We start from the raw sequence: 17,854 nt of genomic DNA, 5'->3' as shown, positions 1-17,854 counted from the left end.
AATCTTTAAAGCCCCATGGTTCCTGATTACGGAGGTGAATCATTACCCCCATGATACGGCTGAGGAGAGTGAGACTGGGGGAAGGGCAGGGGACAGGGGACTGTTGGCAGTCCCTCAGCCAGCCAGCCACCAGCAGAGCTGGGCCTGGCGCCAGCGTCCAGACTGTGTCCCCAGCTCCTCGTGCCCCCAACCATGGGAGGAGACGCCGAAGCCCGGACAGGAGCAGGACCTTCCCCGGTGTGGGACTGATATCAGAAAGCAGCCCACGGAGGCCACACAGGGGTGCGTTCGGGAGGTGACTCCATTCTCCCCTGGGCCCCTCCCCCAAGAGCAGCCCTCACCCTGCAACAGGTGACTGAGCGGGAGGTGATAAACACATCCCCTGACTTCCGTGAACTCCCATCCAATTTGTTGTTCCCGGGCTTGTGCCAAGAGTGTTTGTGTTAATAAACCAAATGGACGCTCCAGAGTCCACCGAGAGTGACTGATGGTGGAGGCAGCCAGGCGCCAGCCCGAGGCCAGAGGAGGTGTGGGTCATAGACTTCCAGTCGAAACCTTCTGAGGTTTCCCAGCCCCAGGGACCCTCGGCGGTCATCTCTCCCAACACCCTTGATGCACAGGTGAGGAAGCTGAGGCAGGGGCGTTGGTGGGACTAAAATCCAGGATTACCGGGTCCTGGACTGGGTGGGGTCAGAGCTGGGGTCTGGGGTAGGGGGTGGTGTTTTGATGAACCTGAGACCACAAGGCAGGGAAACAGAGTAGAAAGAGGGGTCACAGTGGGGAATGGACACTTGGGGCTCGAGCATTGATCAGGAGAGGGGGTTGGGTGGAGCGGTGGAGACCGACCACAAAAACAGAACTGTTAATCCCACTTCAGGGGAGATTTGACTTGTCCTCCAAAATGACCTTTCCCAGAGGAATCCCTGGAGGGACTGTCGATCCGAGGGGTCCCCCCTTACTGAGACCCTCCCCTCGGAGCCCCCTTCACTGAGCCCTTCATCCTTTTCTGGAATTTGTCCCTCACCTCCAGGACCAAGTGACAGGGCTCCAGTGACAGCCCAGGGGAAATCTTGGCCCACACCCCACACTTGTTAGCACCTCCCTAGGCCAGATCTGGAGCCACCGCACCCTTTCCACACCCACTTCACTGCCCAGCTCTGGGCCTATACCTCCGGGCCTTGCCCAGGCCTCCCTCTGAGCACATCCGAGTTCACAGACTCTGGGTGAGAATCCTCCAGGGGAGGATGGAGAATCAAGACATTCCCACAGTCCCCTCTGCTTCTACCATCAGAGGGTCAAAGGGCAGGCAGTGACCCCCAGCTGCCCCGGCGAGGCCCCTCTAGAGGAGGTGGCTGGAGGGGACCCAGCATGGATAATCCACAGGGTCCGGGTTACCTATGGAGAAGCCGGTGGTAACACTCAAGTGTGGCCCTATCCGGGTCCCTCCCGGGAAACCCTGTGGCCTCGGGGTCCCCTTCTAGCCGGGGAAGGTGGGTTCCTGATCTTTCCGGTCACCACAACCCTCCGACTGACCCAGGCTCAGCCCCCACGGAACCCTGCCTGCTGCGGAGTGGGAGGGAGGGGAGTTGGGAAGGGCCTGCCCCCCCCCCCCCGCCCCCGGCCTCCCCACCCGCTCTCCAGCTTCAGTCAGCCCCACTCCGCTTTCATCTGTTTCCCGTGGAGAGTTTCCGTGTAAGATTTTGTTTGAACAAAGCTTCCCTCCACTACAAACACTTTCCAAACCTGTGATCCAGCCCGCCCCCCTGTTGGCAGCCAGCAGAGGTTTGCAGTCAGGCCGCCTTGGGCTACAGCCTATTTATAGCACTCACGAGCTGCGGGGGTCTGCTCCCCCCGTCTGAGCCCCAGTTTCTCTGTCTGTAAAATGGAGAACTTTCCAAGCTTGCTCGAAGACTCTGAAACAAAGTAAGGAAGGTGCCTGGCGCACAGTAGGCTTCCAGAGACAGTCATGAAATTCTTTTCAGTTACAAAGGAAGAAGCTGAGGACGTGCTGGGGTATCCGGGCTATCGGCGTCTGTCTGCAAGGTCACGCGAGGCCGTCAGTGCCTCCCCTGTCCTGGGACCGGATGCCCGCAGCCAGGGCTCCCTGCTGCCGGGCTCGCCCCCAGCTGCTGCCCGCACGGCCCGCGCTTGCGCCGTCTCGGAGATGTTCAGGGGTCCTGACAAAGCATGAGCGCTAACCGGGCCCGACAGGCCTTCTAGAACAGCGTCTGTAGCGGGGAGGACAGGAGGCAGGATATGGCCGATAAGCCTGCACATTGTTCGTAGAGCCCATCTCTGCTGTTACTGCTGCTATTTAGCATTTAGATAACACTCTATATTTCCACAGGGTTTGCTGCCTGGGCCTGCGGTAACCAGCCGGGGGGGCGAGGCGCCGGCTCCCAGCAAGGGGGAGAACTGGCTGGAAACAGCCCATCTCCCCTGAGCCTCCCTCCAGCTCATCCATTCATGCATGCATTCAACACACAGGAGCAAAGCTTCTAGACCCTTCCATGTCCTGCGCTGGGCACATGACAGTTAGACCCAACCCCTGCCCTCCAGGAGGGCAGGGTCTAGAGAGGGAGACACCCAGCCTGGAAAACATGGCTGAGGACCCACCGTCTCTGGGAAGGTTCCAGTCCCCCACACCATTAAGACAGACACACACAGGTGTACTCAGACCTGGGGGCACCCCCTCAGCACTTTGGGGTAGTCAGAGGGCAAAGCCATCGCCAAGAGGCAACTGTATTCAACTCTTGAGGCTGTTGACAGCTCCTCTAGCAGAGCGAGCAGATTATGTTGAGGCATCCAGACCTTCTCTGCACCACGCCCCCACCCCGAGGGGCCTTTTTGTGCTCCCCTCCCACCTGCTGATAAAGTGGTGGGTGCCCGTGGAGTTTGTGGAAGGCAGGATCATCTGGCATTGCCAGACTTCTCCTGAGGAGCAGGCTACAGGCCTAGTCTCTGACCGAGGCTAGGGCTCAGCCAGGGTTAGGGTCAATCGAATGGGGGATGTCCATTAAAATAGAAGCTCCATGAGGGTCAAGACATTGTCTGTCTCGTTCACCACCGCAATCCCTAGTGCACTGAACAAAGCAGACATTGAATGAATGAAAGAATGAAAGAATGAGCATAATCAAGGTTCATTGTGTAGCTGGGCCCCTGGCTTAGGGATAGCTTCGGTCCCAGAATAAGTCAGTCTGAGAAGAGTGTTAGAGCTTTCTGTAGCAAGCGCTGGGCCAGGGAACTAAACAGAAACCAAGGTGGACTTGGCGATTGAGCCACCATCCTGGTTTTCCCAGTTCTGGGTCCCACACCAGCTCCCAAATTCACTGACACCTCCAGTCGCTGAAGCCCCACTACGGGACAATACCCATTCCTCATGGGTCTCTGGCCGTTCTAAGCCTTCCCCCGCCTACCATCACCCCCCCCTCACATACACAAGAGCCGGTACCATCAGGGGTCTCTGACTATCCCTTGTCCCAGCTGATCCAATTATGCTATGTGGTCAGTACTTCCCCATCGTTGTAAGAACAAGGCCAGATTTCCTTGTTGTGGCATTCGATGCTCTGCCTACCTCTCCAGCCCATGCCTTACCACCCCAGCCCCAGCCCAGGCTTCAGGCTTCAGCAACAGTGAACACACTGCCATTTCATGCCTCCAAGCCACTGCATGGGTGGTTTCCCCTCCATGAAATCAATGCCTTTCACTTTCTTAAAAATAGGGCAAACAACTGATTTTTTAAAACAAGCATTTTCTTGAAGAGTTGACCACTTCAGCCCCATGTTCCTCATAACTGCTCTTGTCACACAAAGTTTGGCAATTACCGATTACATTTTTATGTCTCCCACCTTCCTTTTTAAATCTCCATATCACCAGCACCAAATCCCAGGCCTAGAACTACATCACCATCATCACCACTACCACCACCACCACCACCATCACCGCTACCACCATCATCATCTCCATCATCCTGACCGTCACCACCATCAGCACTATCACCACCATCACCATTACTACCATCATCTCCCTCCTCACCACCACCATCACCACCAACACCACCATCATTACCACCACCAACACCATCACCACTACCAACACTGTCACCACCATCACCTTCATCCTCACAACCATCATCACCCCCACTCCCACCATCACCACCATCACCACGAACACCATCACAACCATCATCTCCAACCTCACCACCACCACCACCAACACCATCACCATCATCACCACCATCATCATCTCCATCCTCACCACCACCACCACCATCACCACCATCACCACCAGCATCACCAGCACCATCCCTACCATCACTGTTGTTAGAGCTACGATTCATTAAGCACTTACTATGTGCCAGGCAGTGTGCTAAGATAGTCACATGATTTTGTCTGCTAATCCTCATTACATCCCTGATGAAGAGGAGGGTGCTCCATCATCATCTCCATTGTATGGGTGAAGAGACTGAGGCTCAGAGAGATTCAGTAACTTGCTCAAAGACGCAAATTCAAGTTGCTTCCTCCTTATCCAGACCAGGGAAAGAGCCCGGAGCCTGGATAATCCAAAATTCCTCATAACACATTCATTCTGTTTGATGTCTTGAGAGGTCAACCACTCAGACAGCCACTAATTTCTGTAGACTCCAGTACAGCCTGGGGCAACACATTCCAGGATGTAAACCTTTGGGACAGGGCTCTGAGTTGCCATCTGCCCCCTCTCCCCACCCTCTCCTCTGTGTTCAGGGGCAGCACCAGGCTCGTTGGCCTGCAGAACCACTTATGAGGGGCCCACATCCATCTCTGCACAGCTGTGCCACCAGGCACTCAGTCCTGGAAGGGTCAGTTCCAGGCAGGAGCCAGCTCCTTGGGCAACGTGATGGCTGCTCGTGGGAAAAGAAAACCTCCCAGCCACCCAGCCAGCCAGCCAGCATGTTCTCCTTCTCTCCTTTGCTCTAGGCTTGAGAGAGATGAGCAGAGTGCTTTCCAGGTGATGTCATTCTCCCGCGCAGCATCCCAACATCCCCTGGCACCAACTTCTCCATATCCACAAGGCTGCTGAGGCCTCCTGCCTGCCCATGACCCTACCCACAGCCCAGCTCAAATGCCAAGAGTCTTCTTCACTCCAGGATTCTCCAAGCCTGGGCAACAGGAGAGGGGCTCTGCCAACAGCTCTCATGTTTCACAATAACATCAAAGCTCCCTTCACTCAGAAAGCACTCTACAATCTAAGACTAACCACGAAGTACATTTTCTCAAGAATCTTGAGGGCGGGTGGGGTCACTGTGTTCCACCCCCTTCCCAGAATCAGATTATATTACAGAAGCATCGGGGTAAAGTTTAGGTTCCCTGGCCCTTGCACAGTAGGGATGAGGCAGATAATAAAAGTCGAAGCTGGTATTAACTAAGCTCCTGCTCTGACCCAGACACTGTTCCAAGTACTGCATAGGCATTAAATCATTGCATTCACACTCAGACCTAAGAACGAAGACCTCTTCTAGTCTCCATTTTACAGATGAGAAAACAGGCTCAGAGAGGCTAAGTTACTTGCTACAGGTGTCCCAACTAGAAGGTGGCAGTTCCAGGATTACTTTTATATACCTGCTGGAGGAATGTCCTCCCCTAGGTTTCCTGTCTTCTGATAATCGCCCCCTCCCCCAGCCCTTGGATCCCTGAGTCTGGGATGGCACTGAGCATGTGCAGATATACTCCACCCTCCTTGGCACCCTGCCTGCAGAGGGCACCCCCTGGGGGGTGTTCCGTAAAGGGGTAGGACCAGAGTTGCCTGTTCTGTCCAGCTCTGCGATGCTCTGCTAGTGAGCTGAGCAGGAGGAAGGGGGCTGAAAATCAAGCCACACCCTCCACATGGCTTCCTCAGGATCAGGATGACATCTGACCTCCGTCTGTCTGACTCAGGCATCTGTTTCTCAATTGGTTCCAAACTTGGACACAGAGTGAGGTGTTATTTGCTGTCTTCCTGTAAGCCCCAGTACTTATAAACACATAAATAAACAAATAGATTGTGCACGCCCCTGTTGGAATTCATCACCTTCTAAATATATCCCCTTCTAAACATAAACATCGCCATTCTACATTCACCTCGCATTTCATCTAATAATAGAAATAATAGTAATCAGAAAACTCGCAGCTATGCGTGGTGTCTGCAGAACACCAGGTGCAGCGGCATTATTACTACACTTAATTTCAGAATTCTCCCATGAGAAGACCCTATTTGGCCCCATTTTTGCAAATGAGGAATTTCAGCTCCAACAAGGTAAGTGGCTGTCCTAAGGGCACGCGGCTGGCACGCGACGGATTAGAATCTCTACCCTGTTCAGTGGTATCTCCCCTAAGTTTATGTCTACCCAGAACCTCAGGATGAGATCTTATTTGTTAATAGGGTCGGTGCAGGTGTAATTAGTTAAGATAAGATCGTACTGGATTGGGGTGGGCCTCCTTTGTTCCTCCAAGGAGACAGAGACTTGCAGAGACAGAGAGACACAGAAGAGCACCGGGGAGGAAGGCCATGTGACCACAGAGGCTGGGATTGGCGTGAGGCACCTACGAGCCAGTGAAGGTCGAGGATTGCCGGCAACCACCAGCATCTCACACAAGGAGGACAAAAATCTTCCAGACAAGGAGGGATTTTCCTCTGGAGCCTTAAGGGGGAGCCTGGCTCCACCATCACCTTGACTTTGGACTTCTAAACTCTGGAACCGTGAGAGAATAAATTTCTGTTGTTTTAAGCCACCCGGTTCATGGTACTTCATTACAGCAGCCCCAGGAACCTAATCTGGAATCCTAGAGTCATTATTCTGATCCCTCTCCCAAGCAAACCCTTTCTCATAGTCAAGGTCACACAAGTGTTTACCGAAAGCCAGCAGGTGCCCGGGGACCGAGGACACAGAGAAGATACAGTCCCTCGCTCAGGGGGCTCACACACAGACAATGACAACACAGTTGTCCCTTGTCCTCCTTGCTTTGACGTCTGGTGGGGTACTGGAGGAAGCGGGGGCTGTGTGGACAAATCTTGCTTTTGAACGTTGGGGCCATCACTTCCTGGCTGTGTGCTCAATGGCAGGGCATAGCCCACCTCTCTGAAACCTGGTTTCTTCATCTGCAAGATGGGGGGTACTTATACCCACCTGCCTCCTTCACAGTAGGTAAAGGATACGGAAACACTTTGGAGACCATGCCTGGCTGCACGATGGGCAGTGCTTTTGTTGGGATTGAGGGAGGGCAGGTGGGGGCGTACCTGAGCCCACCCACATGTCATTACACTTTTGAAATGTGAGATGAACTTCCAGTGGTTAGTAAACAGCACTTGGTCAATGTCATTGGCACCTGTCTGCGCATGGAAATATTCCCTACTCAATTCCAAAGACAGAGAAAGAGCCCGTGGTGACGGAAGACAGTAGGCAGTGAGGCTCTGCACTGGATCTGTGTCCTCCGGCCCTGCTTCCTCAGGGAGCACAGTCATCCTCAAAGGGCATCTTGAATTGCAAACAGCCCGAGCCACAAAGGGAAGAGAAGGCCCGAGGGAAGAAGGCACATTTGGATCAGTCCCCAAGCCCGGCCGCTGCCAACTGGGCAATTTTGGTTCCTCCTGCCTCAGCTGCCATCGTCAGCCATGCCAGGGACTGTGCAATAATCCCGAGATCTGTCAAAGCTCGTGCAGGATAGCTGCCAGTCAAGCAGAGGGGAAAAGAGATCCCAAAGATCAAACAAGACGCCTTTGAAACCCGCTCTGTGTGGGGAAAGCCTTGTAGTGCAGGCACCAGAGTGAGAGCCTGCGGGCTGCCTCAAGGCGGGAGGGGACAGAGAACAGGGGTGCTGCGGGTGCTGGGGGTGCGGCCTAAGGAGAGGGCTTGGCAGTGCCTGGCACCACCAATCCAGGTCTCAACAGAGCATCGCACTTCGGAGCCTCTGGACCACACTGGGAAGCCCAGCTCCGGAGCTCGGAGAAGCTGGTGGAGGCCGTGCTGCCGGCTCTGCTTGGAACCTCGTCAGGCCTCCCTCGTGGGAGTGTGTGACTTCATTCCTGAATCACAGTCCAGGGGAAAGATGGACATGGTTGGCTCAGCCCCGCAGGGGACTCATGAAAACTTCCCCCCAAGCAGTCCTGGCCAAAATCACCCACTGGGGTGATTCAATCCGATTCAACCACTATTTATTAAATAAACAGACAGTTGAACATAGAGGCTAAGAGCAGGGACTCTGGAGCCAGGCAGACTGGGTTTGAGTTCTAGTTCTAACACTTGGCCCATCACTTAGCCTCTCTGAGCTCAGTTTTCTCATCTGCAAAATAGGGATAACAAGAGCACTTACTTCATAGGATGAGCCCGAAATGCACTGATACTTGTAAAGCACTTAGAATCATTTCAGGCATACTGTAAGCACCAAATAAGGGCTGCACCAAGGGACTGGTAAATGAAGCGGCATGGAGCAATGGGAGAAACAGAGAGCCTGTACATCCGCAGGTTCCTCAAAAATCAGACAGCTGGGGCTGAAGAGAGGCAGCGCTTGGTCTCCGGTGGCCCGGCTCAGCTCTCAAGGCGGGATCTGAACCCACAGAGCCCTAGTCCAGAGCCCCCACCCCTAAACGCTAAGTAACAGAGAACCCTCTTCTGTTTGGATTGCCCCTCCCCCAACCTGGCAGCAGGGCCCACGGAAGACACAAACACTGAATGAATCACAGTGCCATGCTTGTGAATTGTCATCCTTTCTCTTGCTCTTTATGTGACCTTGGGCATGTGACACAGTCTGTCTTAAGTGTCACTTTGTGCGTAAAAATGTGTGTCCGAATATCCAATTCACAGGGCTGCTGGTGAGAACCGCACGGGAGCCCCAATGCAAACGCGCCCAGTGGGGTGTCCGACAGTTAGCCCATGTTAAATAAATGTCATCTTGATTTTGTTTCATGTCCTTGACTCTGCGCTCAGTTCTGCCCAAGGACCCATGGGGAACACAAGAAAAGAGAGAATATATTCTTGTCCTAAAGGACTTTACACAAGACGGAAAAGGACGAAACTGTTCATTTAAAGGAAAGACCACAATTAGGTGCTGAAGTAGAAGTCACCTGGGAGTTCAGAGAGCTCTGCGTGGACCAGGGGCAGTCTGGAGGGCCTCTGGGAGGAGGTGTTTGAAAGAGCCATCCACCTCATTATCTGCCACACGAAGGGCCTCACGGACCGCGTCCCCATTAGGCGAGGCTAGACCAGCGACGCAGGCAAGGACATGAAAATGCTGCCTCTCAGGGGGAGAGACGGGCTCTGATGAATTCCTTCTGATCAAAGGGTCCGGGATGGCAGGAACCAACCAGTGTGCTAGCAGCGGGCGAGACCGAGCGAGTGATGTTCAAAACCGCCTGCTTTGGGCCCAGACATTGATGTCCTTCCAGAAAGTGCCCTGCGTGGATGCGAGGAAGAACAAAAGGATGGAGGAGATAGAACATGCTCAGCTGGGAGAGTCAACCCAGAACCCAAACAAGCCAAAGCCACGATGTCCTAGCTGGGAGGAACTTGAGCATCGCCAAGTCACAGATGTCAAGGCTGGGCAGCTTTCCAGGCCATTCCATCCCAAGAACCCCTCCACAGCACCCCCACGTCCAGCACTCTTATAGACCTAGAAGGACACTGAAGCCCAGGTTAGTGGTGATGGGCAAATGTGCAGCACCCCATCCCCATCCCCAATGTCAGCCCACGTGCAATGGACTCCAGGGATGAACATGCACTGGGCTGACCGGTCCAAGCCCTGCAACCCCCTGAACTCGGTAATTCATTCTGGGATAAGCTCACAAACTTAACCAATGACATACAAAGTCTGAGACTTTGTTCATACTATTAGGAGGGCAGTACACAGTCTTTTATGCTTGAACCTGGGAAGAGGAGCTTTTGACTTGCTGGCAGCCATATTGCCATCCCATGGAACCAACAGAGAAGACAGAGAAGAGAGCTGGAGGAGGTCCTGGTGGCATCTGCAGTAGTTGGGGTAATACCAGCTGCCATAACAAATAAACCCCCAAATCTCAGTGGCTTGGGCCAATAAAAATTTATTTCTCATTCATATAACAGCCTGATCTGGGTCTTTCAGATGATCTGGGATCCAGGATCCTTCCACCTTGTGCCGCACCCTCCCCTAGCGCCTTGGAGTTCTCCGGACTCACTCCTTGCAGGGAGATAGGGTGGAGGAAGCATATCTGTTTCTTAAGCCCCTTGGTCTAGAAGCCGGGCATACCACTTCCACCTTCTTCCGTTGGTGGTAACTGGTCACATGGCCATGCCTGAATGCAAGGGAGGCTGGGAAACGTAGTGCATGCCTGGCCTGCTTCTCGGCCACAATTCTGCACTAAGAAAGAAGGAGCCTGAACCTTCAGTGACCAACAAGCCACCTCCATCTCCACAACACTGAGCACTCAACTCAAGCAGCTCCTGAAGTCTGATCTACCCTTGATCTTTTTCACTTGAATAAGCTATTAAATTTTCTATTTCTGCTTGAGCCAGTTTGGGCCAGATTTTCTGCCATTAGTGCCCAGAGTCATGACTGTTTGATAGAGTCCTGCAGCCCATTTGTGCAGAGCAGCATAAAACCCAGTCTTCTTTCCCCAGTCCAGTGCCTGTCCCATGATACCCCAAAACCTCCCCTCCCCAAAGCTCCATGGTCTAGTCCACATCCCATGGAATCAGTTAATAATACGGTAATGCCCAAGGAAGAAGGGGGCTGGTCCACCTGGAGAGCAGAGACCAGAGGCTGTCCCTCATGCTCTCCACTATGTTCCCACCTGGGAGAGGCACACAAGAGAAGATCCAATGGACTTTTTTTTTTTTTTTTTTTTTTTAGTGAACTGTTTAGGTCACTGTTCAGTTAGCCAAAGAGAAATATTAGAGGTGATCAGCTTAAGGACAAAACTCCAGAAAGAACACTAGGAAGTTTCTCCCGCTCTGTATTATCAGCATCCAGGCCAGGGCTGAACATGATGGTACTAATATATGTCCACAAATTCTTTAACATCCCTTCCTTCTATAGACCCTGAGTGTGGGCTGTACCTAACATCATGTTTCTAATGTGCAGAATAAGGAGGAAATGACAGACCGTGACCTCCAAGGGGAGGTTATAAAAGGCATCGTGGTTTCCCTCTTTCTCCCCTTTGGATCACTTGCTCTGGGGGGAAACCAGGTGCCATGTGGGAAACAAACCCAAGCAGCCCTATGAAGAGACCCATGTGATAAGGCCCTGGGTCCTCCTGTCAATAGCCACATGAGTAAACCTTCTTAGAAGCAGACCCCCAACCCAAGCCAAGCCATCAGATGACTACAGCGCTCTCCAACATCTTGACTGCAACGTCATGAGAGACTCTGAGCCAGGACCACCCAGCCACACTGATCCTGAATTCCCGACCCACAGAAACTGAAATAATGACTGTCTATTGTTTTAAGTCACTAAGTTTCAGGGCCATCTGTTAGAGAGTAGCAGACGCCGTGTGCAGCAGAGTCTGGGGATAGTTGAAGGAAGGTTTCCTGCCTTGATGACACTTAGGAGCCCACGGACATGTTGACTGAGCCTAGGTAACTGCTGTGAAGTAGGGACTTGCAGAAATGCGAGCCCACCTAACATAGCCACACCCCTCATCAAAACAGAAGCCAACGAGTCGGTAAATCATCAGTAACGAGGTCAAACTAAAATACGATAGATGTGTTTGCTGTCATTAGACAAAGGGTAAGTTATATAAGCGGAACCATGTGAAATAGCCAATAGACAGCCATTTTTGATGTACAAAATGATGACTCCATGTGGCTGAACATGACCCTTCACTCTCTGAGCTTCAGTTTACCTTTTTATGAAATAAGAGTGATGACCCTCATGGTGAGGACTAACAAAACTGGCCACCCCAGAGCACACAGGACGGCCCATGAGCGCTGCGTGACTTGCCAACGCCACAGAAATAAAGCTGGTGGGACCTAGAGAACAAAAGCGAGTAGCTGCCATCCATCAGAAACTTGAGATCTGCCCTTGGGTCTCCTAGAGTGAGAGAGAATGGAGACCTGAATGAAGATCCCCGCCTCTGTCTTCCCACCTGTGTAATGGGGATGACACCCCCATGGTGCGCTCGCCCCGCCCTTTGCACCCATCTCTGTTCCTTGGGAGGAGGGGGCCAAAAAGGGCAGGAGGCTGTGTCCATGCAGCCTGCCCTCCATCCCAGCCAGAGGGAGGAAGCAATGAGGGAGCAAGGGCCCTCATTGCTGAGGCAGGCCTCATCCCAGAGGCCGGATTTAGCTGGATTGTTCCAGCAAATGGCTCAATTCCCTCTGGTTTTTGTAGTACAAACAATCCCAGACAAGCCTTAGAGGGTGGGAAAAAAAGAGTAATTTGTGTGGCATAAAACGTGAAGCATTGAGCATGGCTTTGCAAGGCATTTGCATTTCTAAACAAGAAACCCTGCCGCTGAGTGTGGCTGTCACTTAGTTATCTTGTTAACTCCCTCCTGGCCCAGGCAGGGGAAACAGCAGCCTCCCAGCATGCCCCCGTCCCCGAGAGCCCAGGATTTGGAAGGAGAGGCAGAGGGGCACCCTGAAGACCAAAGTTCAAGTCCAGCATTGTCACTAAGTCTGGAGGTGTCCTTGTGTGGTCTCCTCTTTGGCCCTTAGTTACCCTTCATTTTTGTAAAACAAGGGTATTGGACCAGATGAACCCTAATGGCCTTTAGAAGTGACAGTCCATGCTTATAAAATCTGGGAGTCAGGAGACCTGGATTTGAATTGTGATCCTGGCATTAACTGACCAAGTGACTTTGAGCTCAGTGCTGGAAGGGATTCCTGGTATGAACTGGTTCAGCCCCCAGCTCCTTTAAACACCTTCCCAGCATCCCTGAAAGACGACCGTCTAACTTCTGTGCCAATACCTCCAAAGGCGAGGCACTCACCTCCCCTAATGGAGAGCAGGACACCCATTCTGTTGCCAGAGAGCTCCATAAGTTACAGAGTCCGTGCTTAGACTTGAGTTCAGATCAACTTTCATGAAACCTCTGCCCCAAGGGAGTCCCAGGAAAGTCGAGTGGGCAATTGCATGTGTTTGCAACCAGGTAGCTCTCTGTTCCAACCCCAGCCAGGTGATCTGAAGGGACTTCATCCATCTGTGTCTTGGTTTCCTCTTCTATAAAATGGAGATGATAATTCAACCCACCTCTTTGGGTTGTTGGGAGGATTAATCAAGCCTGGCACTTAACACGACATTGGCCATGTTGCTCGATGAAGCTATCTAGAGCAGTGACAATCATATGTCAGTCATCCTTTTCACCAGGCTGACGCACAGAGCACAGGATGCTCACAAATGCGAAGCACAGCTCAGACCTTCTGCTCCACAAAGACTGCATGGAGCTACCGGTAACTCCCCAGGAGTCCACGTGATGTAACTTGGCCCCTTCTGTCCTCCCCCGAAAGCCCATCAGTGCACCGGACTGACTGCTGAGCATGCCCATCCAGGGACAGCCTGACATCCACTCTAACTATTTTTTTAAAGACAAAATTCGTTTTTGTCTTTAAGGTTTCACAATCCTTCACGCCCTCCCCCTATTAAAACTGCACATCCACACCGTTTCCCATGTGCTCCTGCAGAACCACCCAGCACACAGAGCAGAGTGCATTTCCTCCCCATGGGCTTGGACGTGGCCGTGTGACCTGACTTAGCTGATGGGTTGTGGACGGGAACAATAATGTGACGATTCTGGGATAAAACCTCAATCACGTTGCATGTTTCTACTCACTTCCTAGCACTCCAGTGAGCCAACCTGGAAGCTGCTGCCCTTGCCCGAGCCCCAGTGGAAACACATGCAGGGCAGACCTGAGCCCAGTGTGCAGCCTGGAGCCCAGCCCACCTAACCTCATGGAGGAACCAGAGCCATCGGACCAAGCCATCCTGTAACAGCAGAATTGCGGTTCTATGAGCTTGAGAGGAAATGTTTGTAGTTGTAACCCAGCTGAGTTAGCAGATGATTTGTTATACAGCCCAACTGTGGCAACAACTGGTACCTTATTCTTTGTCAGCATCAAGTTACTTATGAAATCCCCAACTGAGTAAGACACCCGATGAGTCCAACTACCACTGGTGAAACTGAGGCTTTCAGTCCTTTAGAGTCACTTACAGGAAGGTCCCAGTGAGATGGGAGAGGACAAAGTCCCCCTGAGAGTACTTAGGTCCACAAGCACATTTGAACTTAGATGACAGCCTGGCTTCCTGTCATCTCCCACTTCTGGTGCACCCCCACCCTGTCCCCGGACCTCAGCTTCCACGTTTACATCATCAGAAAGATGAAAAAAGAACCTGAGGGAGTTGATGGGCACCTTGAAGGGTCAGCAGTAAAGGCCTTCTGCAAACCCAGGCCCTCACTACTCCCCGTGAGCATCCATGTCCATGGGATGGCAGTCAGGCTCCAGGATGGCCCCTGTGATCTCGCCTCCTGGGACTCACACCCTTGTGTTGTCCCCTCCCATACTGTGCCAGGGCTGGTCCATGTGACCAAAGGAATTTGGCATAATTGATGGCATGACACTTTCGAGAGTAGGTCATGAAAGACATGAGCATCCCACCTAGATCCTGGCAGGACTTCTTGTGGAAATTGACAAACAGATCCCAAAGTTTATATGGAAATGCCAAGCAAGTGGAAAATGCAAAACAGCTCTGAAAAAGAAGGACAGAGATGACAGACTCACGCCACCCAATTCCAAAACTTACCATGGAGCCACAGTAAACGAGACAGTGTGGTCTCTGCACAAGGATCGACATATAGAGCGACAGAACAGAATTAAGCGTACAGGAATGAATCCTTAAATTTATGGTCAACTGATTTTTAATGAAGGATGTAAGATGCCAATGGAGGAAAAAAAGGTGATCGTTTCACCAGTTGGATAGCCCCATGGGAAAAAAATCAGCTTGGGCTTTTGACTTACATCATACACAAAAATTAACTCCAAATGGATCATAGATCTAAACGTAAGAACTGAAACTATAAAATTTTCAGAAGAAATTATAGGAGAAAATCTTCATGACTTTGAGTTGGACAGAGAGTTCTCATGTATAACAGTAACAGCGTGATCAATAAAAGGAAAAAAATTGATAAGCTGGACTTTATTAAAGTTAAAAACGTTCACACTTTAGAAGGCCCCACCAAGAGAATAAAAAGACAAACCACAGACTGGGAAGAGATATTTGCAAACCATGGATCTGATAATGGACTCATAATCAAAATATATAAAGAACTTTTATAACTTTAAACAATAAGACAAAAAGCCCAATAGGCAAAAGATTGGAATAGACATTTCATCAAAGAAGATGTATGAATGGCTAACAAGCCCAAGAGAAGATGCTCAACACAATTAGTCATTAGGGAAATGCAAATGAAGACCACAATGAGAGAGCACTACACATCCACAAGAATGGCTTTCATCAAAAAGACAGATAATACCAAGCTTCCACAAGATGCAAAGCACCTGGAACCCTGACGTATTACTGGTGGGAATTTAAAATGGTGGAGCCACCCTGGAAAACAATTTGGCAGCTTCTTGTAACAGATAAACGTAAATTTATCATGACTCAGCAACACCACTCCTAGGAATCTAACCCCAGAGAAAGGAAAACATATGTCCACACAAAGACACGAACGTCAGTGCTCAGGGCTGCACAATGATTCATCCCAGGCAAAAACTGGAAACCATCCAGATATCCATCAACTGATGAATGGATAAACAAAATATGGTATAACCATACAGTGGAAGGCTCCTCGGCAAATAAAAAAGAATGGACTCTTGATCCGTGCAACCACATGGATGAACCTCCACAACATTTTGTTAGGAGAGAGACTCCAGCTGGAAAACGCTACACATTCTATGATTCCATTCGTAGGAAATGACTGGAAAAGGCAAATGTATAGAAGACAGAAAGCAGGATGGTGGTTGCCTGGGGCTGAGAGTAGGAGCAGGGATGAACTGTGAATGGGCACAGGGTAACTTTGGGGATGATGGAAATGTTCTAACCTGGATTGTAGTGATGATTGCAGAGTTCTGTAAATTTACTCAAACAGCCAGCAGTAGGGAGACAGTGGGGTTTCCCTATTAGTGGCTCTCTTGATCATTTGCCACCTGCTGCCACGTCATGAGCCCGCAGAGGGGTCCGTGTCACAAGGAAAGCAGGCCTTTTGGAACTGTATTGGAGTGTGGCTTTGTAGAAGCAGGTCCTCCAGCCCCAGGCCCAGATGACATCTCGACTGAAAGAAACCCCTTCGACGATCCTAAGCCAGAATCATCTTCAGCTGCATCTGGACTCCCCCCCGCCTCAGAAACTGTGAAGTCATAAATGTTTGTTTCTTTAAGCTGCTAAATTTGGAGTCATCTGCCATGCAGGCATAGATAACTCACACCCGTTATCTCCTGGTGACCCCCACAGCCAAGTTTTGGGTAGATATCTGATTGCCCATTATAGAGGTCCAGAGACTGAGGCTCAAGAGTCTGGTCCAAGAGTAAGCAGCGATCAGGAGGTGGGGATGACCCTTAACCCTTAACCAGGCAGGCCTGACTCCAGAGCTGCATCTTACAACAGCTCACTTAGCATCCTGAACCAGGTACCACGGGAGACACCACGGGAGGAGGAAACATCAGATCCCTGCCCAGCAAGACCTCCCAGTCTGAGGGGGCAGGCAGGGCAGCAGAGCAGAAGACCCTCTGGACTGTGTTCAGTGGCAGCCCCCGGCCTGGGGCTCCTCATGGCCCGCCGTTCAGCACCACAGCTGCCAAATCCATTCTTCGCAACTCTGAAAAGAGCTCGGAGAACCCCGACTGGGGGTTCCTGCCTCCCCCTTGAAGCAGAGAGCAGCAAAATTAGACAGTAATGTGTTGTCGTTCAAATATTTCAGCTGGAACCAGGGTGAATTATGATGCCATCCCGCTTTATTCAGTGCAGCATCTTTCATAAGAGCTGTGTCTCAGAAACACTTTGGAGAAGGAAATAATAAATAATTGCCCAAGGGGACAAAACAGGAGAGGAAAAGCTCCAGGCTGGTGGGGAGGGGGAGGGAAAACTCAGTTTTAAGGAGCTGGTGTGTCCAGGGAGCTCGAGCTGGACCGCTGGGCCTTGGCGAGCAGAACTTTGGGTTTCAGTTCCAGGTTCCAGAAGCTTCTGGGAGAAGAGGCCACAGGACGCTGCGCCTCCGCACTGGATGGCAGGAGTGCGGAGACCCCTGGGCAGGCATCCCGGAGCTCCTTCCATCTGACGTGGGGCCCTGGATGGCAAGCTCTGCCTCTCCCACATCCCCGCTCACTCTACTCAGAGCCCTCACTCCCTCGGGGTCACTCAGAGTGACTCTCTGATCCAGAGCCCTATACAGCCTTACCCCCACGGTTTCTCTTGCTCATTCCACTCCAGCCCCACTGATCTCCTTGCTGTGCTTTCAACACACCAAGCACATGCCTGCCTCAGGGCCTTTGCATTGACTATTCCCTCAATCTAGAACACTCTTCCCCCAAACACCCACACACAGCCAATTCCTCAATTCCTTCAAGTCTTTGTTCAAATAGTGCCTTCTTGGTGAGGCGTACCCTGACCTCACTACTTAAAAGTGTTCTTGCTTTTCCCTTACTCCTGATTGTCCTTCTCTGCTCTGTGCTCCCCCACCCTGATGCCCCTCCCTCACCTTGTCATATGTGCTGTAGCGTGTGTACAATTAAACTTGCCATTGTCCCCCTACTGCTAGATTCTAAGAAGCTAAGAGGCAGCACCTTTGTTCCCACCTGGCGCCTGACAGCCGAGGGGCTCAGCAAACATCTGCTGAGTGAGCACAGTCATGCTTGCACAGAGCCTCAAGCCCCCTCTAC

The 17,854-nt window shown here is 51.6% G+C and overlaps 1 long non-coding RNA gene across 1 annotated transcript; it reads left to right on the top strand.

The window, feature by feature from the left end:
* Positions 1 to 405: 405 nt before the first annotated feature.
* LOC113932374 lies at positions 406 to 7,117 on the top strand. The gene is made up of 3 exons (XR_003523053.2): positions 406 to 620; positions 6,205 to 6,270; positions 6,468 to 7,117. It is a non-coding gene; the product is annotated as an uncharacterized LOC113932374 (long non-coding RNA).
* The last annotated feature ends 10,737 nt before the right edge of the window (positions 7,118 to 17,854 follow it).

The sequence above is a fragment of the Zalophus californianus genome, chromosome 4, assembly GCF_009762305.2.
Source record: "Zalophus californianus isolate mZalCal1 chromosome 4, mZalCal1.pri.v2, whole genome shotgun sequence".
NCBI classification, from domain to species: domain Eukaryota; kingdom Metazoa; phylum Chordata; class Mammalia; order Carnivora; family Otariidae; genus Zalophus; species Zalophus californianus.
The sequence above is the reverse complement of the archived record's forward strand: the minus strand, read 5'-3'. Positions and strand labels throughout refer to the sequence as shown.